Raw genomic sequence first — 12734 nt, forward strand, 5'->3', positions numbered from 1 at the left:
AAAATAAAATTTTTAAAATAAAATAAAATTATCTTAAAGATTTTAACATTTTAAAATATTTTTTTAGTTACAAAAATTCTTGTATTTTGTGACAAAAAAATAATTTGTTACAAAAAATATTGAATTTCGTGACAAATTAATTTTTTGTTACAAAATATTTTAAACTTTTGCAACAACTTCATCTTTTGTTAAAAAATATTTTAAAATTTTGTAACAAAACACTGGTTCGTCACAAAAGCCAACATAATTTGAAAAAAAAATCAAGTCGTTACAAAATATCAAAACATTTTGTAACAAATTGTATTGTTGCTACAAAACATTATTATTATGTAACAATTACTAATTTTGTTACAAAAATTTTTTTTTGTAACAATTTTAAATTTGTTACATATGTTCCATTTTCTTGTAGTGATGTTAGCTTTCCATAGTCATTGAGAGCGCACCATTTGGACTTCTTTAGCTCTAGGAAAGCTCCTTCGAGTGCACGGAGGTCAGATCCTGACAGCATCTGCAGTCCTTTCTCTGATTCTGAATCAGTTTTCTGCTCAAGCTCCTCAATTTCAGCCAGAAAATACCTGAAATCACCATAAAACACAAACTTAAAATAGAATCCAAAAATGTGAATTTTACACTAAAACCTATGAAAACTTAATAAAACTTAAACAAAACATAATGAAAACTATATGAAAATGATGCCAGAAAGCGTATAAAATATCCGCTCATCAATCAAGCAGTGAATGTTTGCTTCTTAGCTCGCTAGAAAATGAGAGAGTCGCCAAGAAACAAACAATAACCAATAGTGGAACGACGATCAGTGGGATAGGGCAGAAAAATAAAGGTCATGGAATAGGGTGCCTTTGATGTAGCATAGAATGAGAAGAATTGCCGCATAATGAGTAGTACAAGGAGCTGACAAGAACTGGCTAAGAACATGAACCGGATAGGTGATGTCTGGTCGGGTGACAGTTAAGTAGACGAGTCCTCCAACTAACTATCGATAAAGAGTAGGATTATCCAAAACAGTGCCATCCATAGGAGTAAATCGAACACTAGGCTCAAGAGGAGTAGACTCAGTGCGACTATCTGTAATTCCGGCTCGAGCAAGAAGATTTTAAGCATATTTAACTTGAGAGAGATAGATGCTATTATCGGTGGATATGACTTCTAAACCAAGAAAATAGCTGAGAGAACTAAGATCTTTTATCTCAAAAGTACGCTGAAGGGACGCCTTCAGATTAGAGATACCATCAACATCATCTCCAGTAATGATCATGTCATCAACATACAGAAGTAGAAGAACAACTCCATGTTCGCTTTTAGTAATGAAGAGAGTATTCTCATGAGGGCTGCAAGTGAAACCAAGATTGTATATGGTAGTGCTGAACTTGTCAAACCATTCACGAGGAGCTTGCTTAAGTTCATAGAGTTCCTTATGAAAGAGACAAACTTTGCTAGACGGATAAGGATAACCTGGAAGGGGTTTTATATAGACCTTCTTTTTCAAATCTCCATTAAGAAATGCATTTTTCACGTTCATTTGACTGAGACACCATTTTTTGACCGCAACAATGGGAAGAAGAGCTCGAAGAGATGTGAGACAAGCAACAGGAGCAAAAGTCTCTTCATAGTCAATACCATACTCTTCCGTACAACTCTGAGCAACCAATCGTGCCTTATAATGTTCAATAGAACCATCAGAGCGAGTCTTGATCTTGTATACCCATCTGCTTCCCATAACTTTTTTATTAGAAGTAGAATCAACCAAATTCCAAGTGTGTGCTTTTTCAAGTGCTTGTATTTCTTCCTGTATTGTTTGTTGTCAATTTGGATTTGTGGAGGCTTCTCTGAATGACTTAGGTTCATGTTGATGAAGAATAGTAGAAAAAAATGATAATCAAGAAGATGAGGATGTGAATTTCTTACTCTAGAAGAACAAGTGGAAGGAGGAGGCATGACAGCATGAGCAGGATCGTCGTCTAGTCTGGAATCATCGGGAGATGAAGAAGGCAGAAGAACAGGAGGCTGTAGAGGGTGACTCGAGATAGAACCTATGGAATCATCACCAGGAAAAATATCAATATTGGGGTTAGTGAGAAAAGGTGACTGAGTAGGAAAAAATGGAATCAAAGGAGGAGAACCGAGAAAACATGTGATGCTCCCAGAAGACAATATGACGAGATATACGAAAAGATAATTTCTTACAAGACATAAGGCTTTCATGTCAATTTAGCTTATATGCTCCATTTTTAATTTACTTATTGTAGGGTTAGTGACTTGAATTTCATACAAACTTTTTTTTCCTTAGGTTGGGTGCACAAGATGAAGTTATTTGCTTTTGGCAGGTGATTTATGATAAGATGAGTGGAAGAAGCAGGGGCTTTGGTTTTGTGACCATGTCTTTGATTGAGGAAGATGAAGCTGCTAAACAATAATTCAATGACTATGTAAGTTGGTTGTGTTCTGTTTGATGATAATACATCTTATTGTTTATATTTCTCTTTGATTATTACATCTTTTATTCTTTGAAGTTATCTATGTTAAAATTTGACAGTGCTAAGAATGAGGGTTCCCATTTCAAATCTCCTTCTAAGGGTGGTTTTTCTTCGGATAACGGAAACTGTGTTCATGTTGGTATTCTTGCATGGGGTGTTGACCATTTAGCATTTGAGGACTTGTTTTGTGAACAAAGAAACTTTTTGGAGGCCAAGGTAATCTGTGACAGAGAAAGTGAAAGATCAAGAGGCTTCGGATTTGTGACTTATAGCAGCCCTAAAGAGGTCAATAGTGCTATTGAGTCCTTAGATGGCGCGGTAAACTTGCGAATCTACTCCTAGTATCCTGTTCGCTAATCACAAATAACAATTTAATGAGTTTGAACTTGTCCATTTGTATATGTTACATTGTAAGTATAATGAGTTGCTGTGGCAATTAGTTTCCATCATATCATTGTTTGATTATTTTGTACTTAGTTATTCATTCTTTTGTTCTTGAAAACATAAGAAAAAGCTAATATTTCTTTATTTTCTTATTGCTATATGTATACACTTTTTTTCTATTGTTCTGTAGAATTATAAGCTTCCTCTGACATATAATTTTCACAACTATATGCTTTGAAACATGGATGATGAATTTCGTGACACTGTTGGTGTTAGATAATTGCTCTAAGATGCATTTGGAGCCTTTCTTTAATTAGCCTTTCTCTAAGATGTTATTTAGTGATATTATTTTTCTTTGATATTTTTGCATTTTGATCACATTATAAGTGACAACATTGGTGAAATTAAAGGTAGAACTGGTGGACATGTTCTTTATGCAATTAATATGCCAAGACTTAGGTGTTGTTTGTATTTTTTATTTTTTAAAAATTTTCAATACGAAATGAGGAACTGAGATGTATAATGTATAAAGAATTTTATAGAAGCAGGAGCATATTTGTGCAGTCAGATTGAAACATCTCTAAAGAAGTGAGTAAATACTTATTTTTACATGATATTGTAACTGATCCTTTTTCTTTGTTAGTTTATTAATTAAGTCATGTTTTCTAGAGCTATTGAATAGATAGAATAGCATTTGATCAAACCCAAAGGCTTGGTTATTATTAGGTTAAGCTTTAATACCTAATTTCTTTAAACATGGTTTGAACTTTTTAAATATATATAATTTTGATGAACTAATTTTATTTGTATGCGTTATAATTTTTTAGTTCAATGAGTAAAATAAAAAATAATAAGGTTTATTTTAGTATAGCGACAAAATTGGTATTTTGACTAATATTCTAAGAAAGATTAACGACATATTTATTGGTGATGATGGTGACAAATTAAAGACTTCATAGCGACTGAAATATTTGTAAGATACACATCAATTTGTTACTAGTTTAAAGAAAATTGTGATTACATTTGCGATAGTATTGAAACTGATTGACTACATATTATTTCCTAGAAAATTAGCAGCAACTTCGTAACTTTGCTTTTTCATTTAGAATAGCTTTTGTTTAGCGACAAAATTCCTACAATTTGATTAAGGATTTTCAAAGATTAGCTATAAATTTGCTACAAAATGTCATAGATTTGCGATCATATTAGCGGACAACTTGTGACGAGTTAGGTTCGGAAAAATCTCGCTAATTAGCATCAACTAAGCATTCTATTTTTTCTATGAAGTTAGCTTGGATTTAGCGATGAGTCTACTGTAGTAGAGTTTGTTGCTAATCAGCGACTACCTTTTAGTCTATTTCTTCTATGGAATTAGCTTTTAATTTAGAGATGGATTTGTGACTATTTATTCGATCGCTAAAAATGTTTTCCGATGAATTAGCGACTATTATGTTTGTGTCACTGATTTATGACTTGTAATTAGCGAGGAAAGCATTGGTTGCTAGGCAGTAGCTAATCCATCACAAATTATATTTTGCATCAGATTAGCGATGAATTTTTTTACTACTTTTGTAGTAGCTAATCGGGCTTATTCTTGTAGTGGATGTTGCTGCTATAGTTTGTTTTGTAGATCTCCATGATATAGCTATATCACCGTATATGAATGGGTATTTTGTTTGAGATTTTTCTTTGTGTGGATCAGACAAGTATCCTGCATCTGCATAGCCAACTAATTGTGACTTGGATTCATATGGATAAAATAGTCCTATATCAACTATTCTATAAAGATATCAAAAAATTTGTTTGATTCCATTCCAATGTCTTCTGGTTGGAGAGGAACTATACATTGCTAGTAAATTCACAACAAATGATATGTCAGGCCATGTATTATTAGCAAGATAATTAGTATTTTAATGGCACTAAGATATGGTACTTCAGGACCAAGTATATCTTCATTTTCTTCTTTAGGACAAAATTAATCCTTTTCCATATCCAAAGATGTTACGATCATTGTGGTACGTAATGGATGTGAGTTATCTACATAAAATCTCTTCAAGATCTTTTCTATGTATGTTGTTTGATGAATGAAGATCCCATTATTTGTATACTCAATCTGCATGTTGAGACAAAATTTAGTCTTTCCAAGATCTTTCATCTCAAACTCTTCTTTTAGAGATTTTATAATTGTTGAAATCTCTTCAGAGGTTCTAATAATATTTAAATCATCAACGTACATAGCAATTATAATAAATCCAAATGCAGATTTCTTTATGAAAACACATGGGCAGATATCATTATTCTTGAATCCGTTTTTGGCCAGATACTCAGTAAGACGATTATACCAGATTCGTCCAGATTGCTTTAGACCATATAAAGATCTTTGCAATTTGACTGAGTATAACCTTGTGAATATACATTGGATAGTTTAGATATATTTAGTTCTTCAGAAATTTTTATATAGATATCACAATTTAATAATCCGTATAAATAAGATGTCATTAGTAGTAGAAATACAAAAATGTTTCATCATCAAGATTATTTCTGAACTTCCCTATGACCGAGAAGCTTTTTTCTATCGTGTATGGTCTCGTGCTAAGAAAAAAGAAGGGGGGAACCTGGCTCACAAACTGGGGGATCTGGGGGCTTTTGCCCGCTCATCAAGGCATGATCTTCCTTTTTTTTATCTCACTTCCTTCCTCAACAAAAATTCATGGGAAGGGGAAAAGATCCAAACGTTAAAGAGCAGATAAGGAGATAAGACCCGGTAAGCATCCCACAGTGAAAGGTAGAAGAATCAGTGTAATGCTATGATCTGGGTTCTGGTCCACGATCTAAAGAGGAGACGAAGGGTGATGGCTAATAGATTGACTTGCTTTTTACCTTTCGTATTCGGCATTCGGCGGAAGTCAATGGAAGACCAGGAGCAGCAATAGGCACAAGAAACACCAGAAAAATAAATCGAAATATATAAATAGAAATAAGTAGTCATAGGAATTGCCATCGAAAGCAAGCGTATTCTATTTCATAACCTCTTTGTACCTTTTAGACCCTGGATCTTCTAGTTGAGCAAGAGAGGAGTGAATCAGTGGATGAAGGGAGCGAAATTACGAAGCTAGAGACTAGAACCTACTTTAGCTCATGGCCTTCTCTTCTGGAAGGTAGTTCAGTCACACCCAATGGATAAGCAATGATTCCTATTAGATGCATATGTAGTTTATGATATGTGGATAAACTGTTCAAATAACGCAATGTTATTGCATCTACTATAGAAAAATATGTTTCTTCATAATCTATATTGGGCCTTTGTGAAAAATCTTGTGCGACAAGTCGAGTATTGTAGCATATAACTTTATTTTTCTCATTTCGTTTTCTCACAAATACCCATTTGTATCCAACATATTTTACATCTTTTGGTGTACAAACTACAGGTCCAAAGACTTCATGTTTTGCAAGTGATTCTAACTCAGCCTTCATATCTTCTTTCCATTTTAGCCAATTTTTTTGTCGACATTCTTCGAATGTTCTTGGCTTAAGATCTTTACTTTCATGTACGATGTGTAATGCCACATTATATGTAAATATTTCATTGACAATTATTTTATTTCAGTTCTATTTTTCTCCTATAAAGACATAATTTTTCAAAATCTCATTATTTTCACAATTTTTAGAATTTTCAGGTACCTGAAAGTCTTCTGGCATCAACACTATATCGGAATTTTGGAACCAATTGGTCTATGACACTTCTGGCATGTACTTGTTTCAGTAGCTATTTGTTCAATTAGAACATCAATTCGAATAGGGACATTTTCAACTAGTATGTAGGATTTAGTTATCCTTTTTGTATCAGAAAATGCATCAGGCAATTCATTTGCTATTCTTTACAAATGTGTAATCTTTTGAACTTCTAATTCACATTGTCTTGATCATGGTCTAGATGCATTAATGATTATGCATTCCAATTAAGTTCTTTCTCAAGTGGCGTATTCTCTCTTCCCAATTCTAGAAATATTGGTTCATCAAAATGTCAATTTGCAAATCGAGATTTAAGCACATCTCCTGTTTGTATCTCAAGATACTTCATTATAGAGGGAGAATCATATCCTACATAAATTCTCAATTTTCTTTGGGGTCTCACTTTGGTGCGGGAATGTGGGATAATTGGAACATATATCGCACACCTAAATATTCTCAAATAAAAAATATTTGGTTGCTAACTAAAAGCTAATTACATGAGAGATAATTGATGGCAACTTGTTGGTTTCAAACGAATAAGTGTTGCGACATGTAAAAATGCATGCCCTAAATCGAAATAGGGAGATTTATTCTGATAAGTAGGGGTCTAGCAATTAATTAGAGGTGTTTAATAAGTGATTCTGCTAACCCATTTTGTGTGTGATCATGAGCTATTGGATGTTCAATACTTATTCCGTTAGCTATACAATAAGCATAAAAGATTTGCAAATTGAATTCGCCAGCATTATCAAGGCGAATTGCTTTGATTGGATTTTCTAAAAAATGTGCTTTTAATCAAATAATTTAAGCAAGTAATCTCACAAATGCCAGGTTACGAGAAGACAATAAATACACATGTGATCATCTCGATGATGCATCTATTAGGACCATAAAGTATTTGAATGCTCCACATGGTGGATGAATTGGTCCACATATATCTCCTTGAATTCTTTCTCAAAATTTAAGGGACTCAAATCTAATTTTTACTGGTAATGGCCTTACAATCAACTTTCACTGAGAATATGCAGCACAACAAAATTCACTAGATTGAAAAACTCTCTGACTTTTTAGTGAATGTCCATGGGAATCTCAATAATTCTTTGTATAATAGTTGTTCTAGAATGAACCAGTTGATCATGCCAAATTATGAATTCATCTGGGTTAGTAAACTTTTAGTTTACAATGGCATGTGATTTAATTGCACTATTTTAGTATAATATAACCCAAAAAAGTGAAGATAACTTTTCTAATACAACTTTTTTATTTGAATCATGAGTTGTAATATATAAGTACTTATGGTTTTTTTCATTCATGATTCCAATATTTCAATATGATATCCATTTTGGCGAATATCTTTAAAACTCAAAAAGTTTCTTAGAAACTTAGTAGACAATAGTGCATTATTTATAATGAATTTTGTTCTTCCAAAAAATAAAATTATAGCTCTTTCGGAGTCTTTTATCACATTATCTTAGCCAATAATTGTATTAACATATTCTTTTTTGATATAAGATGAGTAAAATATATATTATTTTTTATAATGGTATGCAAATTTGCACTATCTACAAGGCAAATATCTTCATTATGTGTCCTTGCTATTTTTTTTCACAGACGAATAATAATAAGATAATAATATCATAAAATAAGTAAAGGTGCATGTGCAGTAAAATTGTATTCCTGATTGAAATTGTTTGTCTAAGTAGCATTGTACAAAAGAATAGTATCATATATTAGAAATTTTAATATTATTATTATTATTATTATTATTATTATTATTATTATTATTATTATTATAACTTGACACATTTAGTGATTTTGAAACCCTTAAACATAAATATTAATATTTTATTAAACATTATTTATATATATCATACTTGAAATTTAAATACAGAGGAGATAAAACTTAACAAGAAGTTTCTTACACTATTTATTGACATAAGAATTTAACGAATTCAAATATTGAAATTTTTTTATCATTGATTAAATGACCAATATTTTCTTCAAAATCCTTAAAGAAATCAAATACTTCATAATGAGTGATATAATTTTTAACATCATCATTTGAAATAAAATTTGTCCCTTTTTCTTTGTCATTATTTTTCAAGGATGCTTGACAAAGATCAACTAAGTGCCTTGAGATACGACAAGTACGTGACTAGTAGCCCTTTCCACACAATAAAAATATTTATCCTCTGTTGATTTGTTTTGTCCATTATTTCTTTCTTTATCCCACTTTTGGTGAGATCCTTTCTTATGAAAATAATTTTTCTTTCTTTCATAATTTTTTTTGTTACCAAAGCCTTGCCATTTACCTCTTATGGGGTTATAATTTGCTGCATTTACTTTAGAAAATGGGGCAGCGCCAGTTGGGTGTGCTTCATGATTTCTTAAAAGTAATCCATTTTTAAGCAACAAGAAGGCAAGAAATTAGCTCAGAATACTTTTTAAATTTTTTTTCTTGACACTGCTGTTGATGGTTTCAGTGGCTAAGAGAAGGGGGGGTTGAATCTTAGCCCCTTTTTGCTTGATTACACTTTCTGGTCTTTGAGGAGACTTTTCTGTTTTTGTCTCGTCCCTAGCCATGAGACTTTTTACTTTTGTCTCGTCACTTGGCACGAGACATTTTGATTTTAGCTCCTGTGCAACAGACACAGAAATGAAGAAGTAGAGAGAGAAGATTACACCTAGATATATCCTGGTTCAGCTGCTAAGTGCAATGCAGCCTACATCCAGTCTCCATCACAACAATGATGGAATTTCACTATAATCATCCAGATTACAAATTGTAAAGTGCTAACCCAACTTACAAGGGGATTCCCACAGAACCATGAAACACAACATAGATGAACAAAGGAACTCTAAGACATCTATGGCTTTTCTTTTAATTTTGTACTCTCTGCCTTTTTCCGCTCTATGGCTTTTTCATACAAACTTCACTGTTTGCCTTTTTCCATGAGACTCAAGACATGACAAAATTAAACAGAAAAATTACAAAACAGAATATATTGAAGGAGAAGAAAATCTGTAAGCTTAGGTAGCTATGAGACTTCTGTGCCTTGCACTCTCACTTTCTTTCTTTTTATCAAACCATGACTGTTCACCCCTTTTATAGAGAAGTGAAGCCTTCACAGTTGAAACACAAAACCGAGCTTAGCTTCTTTTCCTCCAAAACAAAACCGGTTTGGCCACAGAGAAAGAAGAGGAAATTCATGCAAAAACCAACATGCAAATACTTCTAGTCCTTCCTTGGTTATCACTCTTCATCAATCCGAGCGCTCCATCCTTGGCTTTCTCTCCAAGATGGATTTCTGGCCCTTGATGCTTCATAATGATGATGACTTCATCTGCTTCAATCTCTGCCTCTTCCATCACTTCGACACTCTAGCTACTTCCTGTGGTGGTTGAGCAGAATCAAAGACAAGCCATGCCTCCAAGAATCTCACCTTACTGGCCGAATCTTCATCTTCCTTTTTGAGCATGAAGGATCCGAGATTACCTCACCAAATCTTACCACTTTTTGGTGATTATCTCAGCCACAGCATACTTTTAGTTTGTTACGTTTTCTTGCCATCATTAGCTTGATGGTCTTGATGCATGCAACTTCTTCTTCCTTTTGGTAGCTGAGCTTAGCTTCCATTGTTTCCTGGACAATAACCGAAGAAGAAGGAGAAAGAGATGAGAGAGAAGAGAGAAACTAAAGAAAAGCAATTCAAAGTGATTAAACAAATTAATTGAAAATATCTTGCTTTTACTTCCCTGGGTGGCGTGTAATGTTAATGCCATCAATCATGTTAATGATACTCTCTTTCATATTTCTCATGCATTTATTAACTTCACTCTAATAAATTTGAAATCCATCATGATGAGCAAAGGAGTTCCGTTGGAAGCAATGGAACTTTGCTTTCTATGCTTAGTGGATTCAGATCATGCATTGGGAACTCTCATCAAATGTGAAGTTGGGCTTAGTTGCAACAACATTTAATTTCTGGCCCAATAATAACATTTGCTTTCCTGATAAAATTTGGATCAAGCAATGAGCAAATGGAAAATCATTCTTTGGGCTTATAGTAACAAGATTTATTCTGGCCCAACTGATAAAATCTTTTTCAGCCAATAGTCACAAAACAAGAATTACATAGGGCTGAATTTTAATTTATTGGACTTGGGATCTTTCTTTTTATTTCGGCCCAATTGAAATTCTGCATCACAAAATTATTAATTAACATATGTTAGATGAAAAACAAATTAATAATTTTGTAATTAAATATTTCAATAATGTTTGTTCATTATCAAAATTAAATTAGAGTTTTCCAAACTCATCAGCTGTTGTAGAAGCACATTCAAAGCATGGAAGGTCGAGAAAGTTTTCTTTAAGATGTCATTATTAATTATCTTTTCCTCACATAATTTTATTCGTAAGGTAATTCTGAACATTGTTGAGTTGTATTCATTTATGCATTTAAATCATGTAGACGCAAGTGTGTCCACTCATATCAGGTTTAAAGAAGTAGTATCACTGTCTTTTGATGATTATACCTTTCTTCAAGTTAAGGTTCTTCCACAGATTTGTAGGATCTTTTACTGTGAGATATTCATTTTTCAATCATTCGTCAAGATGACGATGAAGGAAGATCATGACTTTGGCTTTATCCTTTTGAAATGCTTTATTTTTAGCCTTAATGGTATCTTCAAGATCCATTGAATCAAGATGAATTTCGGTATCTAATATCCATGATAAGTAGTTATTTTTAGATATATCAAGAACATTAAATTCAAAATAAAATAATTTTAATATAATAAAAATTTATTATATATGTCTTTCTAAATTTTGATCAGAGCCTTATATTGATAACATGTTGTAAAATAAATAAATAAAAAAAAATAAATATGAAATAAAAAAGTATAAATAGAAAATTCTAGTATTAACATTCTCTAATATTATTATTTCATATAATAGAGATAATTCATATGTTTTTTAATAATTCATTCTTTCGTATATTAGAATACACATATATAGAGAGAAGTGTTTTGTTATTCTTATATGTTTTGTCTCAGACTATACTCTTCCTATTTATCTTTGTACAAAATTTACCTAACTTTTCAAATTTTATTAATGTTCAGTTCAACTTTAAAAATTTTGTACTGTTCACCATTAAAAATTTGAACCACTCAAATAATTTTAATTAGAAAAATAAGTCATAGACATTTTATTGATGAACATTCATATGGTAACAAATTAGACATTTCTAAAAAGGAGATGATAAATATAAACTTAAATTCAAATGAAAAATATATAAATATTGGCTATTAAAGAGATACTTTAACATACATATGACAAGCCACATGATTAATTTTTATGCATATTTTCTTATGCAAGAATATTTTGAGTTTGTAGTGCTGATAACTATAATATAAAAATTTACATATTTGTTAATACTTTACGCTATATTTCTATTTAAAAGAACGAATATATAACAATTAACTTATGATTAAACCTTGAATTTTTATTTGGAATTCTAATATTATATTATAAAATTGTTATTTTTTAAAATTTTATAGAAGTAAAAAAAATATAATTTCAACAAAAATCATTGAAAGATTATAATAACCCGTTATTTAAAACCATTGCATGTGGTTTTTCTTAACACAAGAAAAGTATATTATACTTGTGTTAATGTAGAGAATAACGATTCAAACAAGAAGTCACCCCTCAATTTTCTTGTCCTGTCTAAGAAGTTTCCTTCACATGGGAATATATATGTGGTTATGTGGGTTATGATTATCCTCTCGCCTAAAGATATTTTTATTTTTATTTAAAAAAATGCTTATAAAAAACAGATTGATTTTTGAATAATGAATGGCAAGCAAGTTGATTTCGATTTGGACGTTTTTGCGAAGTCTTATTAAATAAGATTATTGGATGAGGAAAGTCATGAAAAAAATTGTTGAAGAAAATGTTACCTTTTCACCAAGAATTTAAGAGGATTATTTGGCAGACTTACTACGGGTCAAAAGTTAATTGCATGTGCTTCAACGAAAGTAATTTCTCAAGACTAATTAAGAATTAACAGAGAGAAATTCTTGATAGGAATTGTGGTTAATCAATTGATTTTATTTTTTAAAAAT

At 31.6% G+C, this 12734-nt stretch overlaps 1 pseudogene; it reads left to right on the top strand.

Annotated features, from left to right (window-relative positions):
* Positions 1–2050: 2050 nt before the first annotated feature.
* LOC127747699 (29 kDa ribonucleoprotein A, chloroplastic-like) lies at positions 2051–2834 on the top strand (annotated as a pseudogene).
* Positions 2835–12734: the final 9900 nt, after the last annotated feature.

This window comes from Arachis duranensis, chromosome 5 (assembly GCF_000817695.3).
Source record: "Arachis duranensis cultivar V14167 chromosome 5, aradu.V14167.gnm2.J7QH, whole genome shotgun sequence".
Classification (NCBI taxonomy): Eukaryota; Viridiplantae; Streptophyta; class Magnoliopsida; order Fabales; family Fabaceae; genus Arachis; species Arachis duranensis.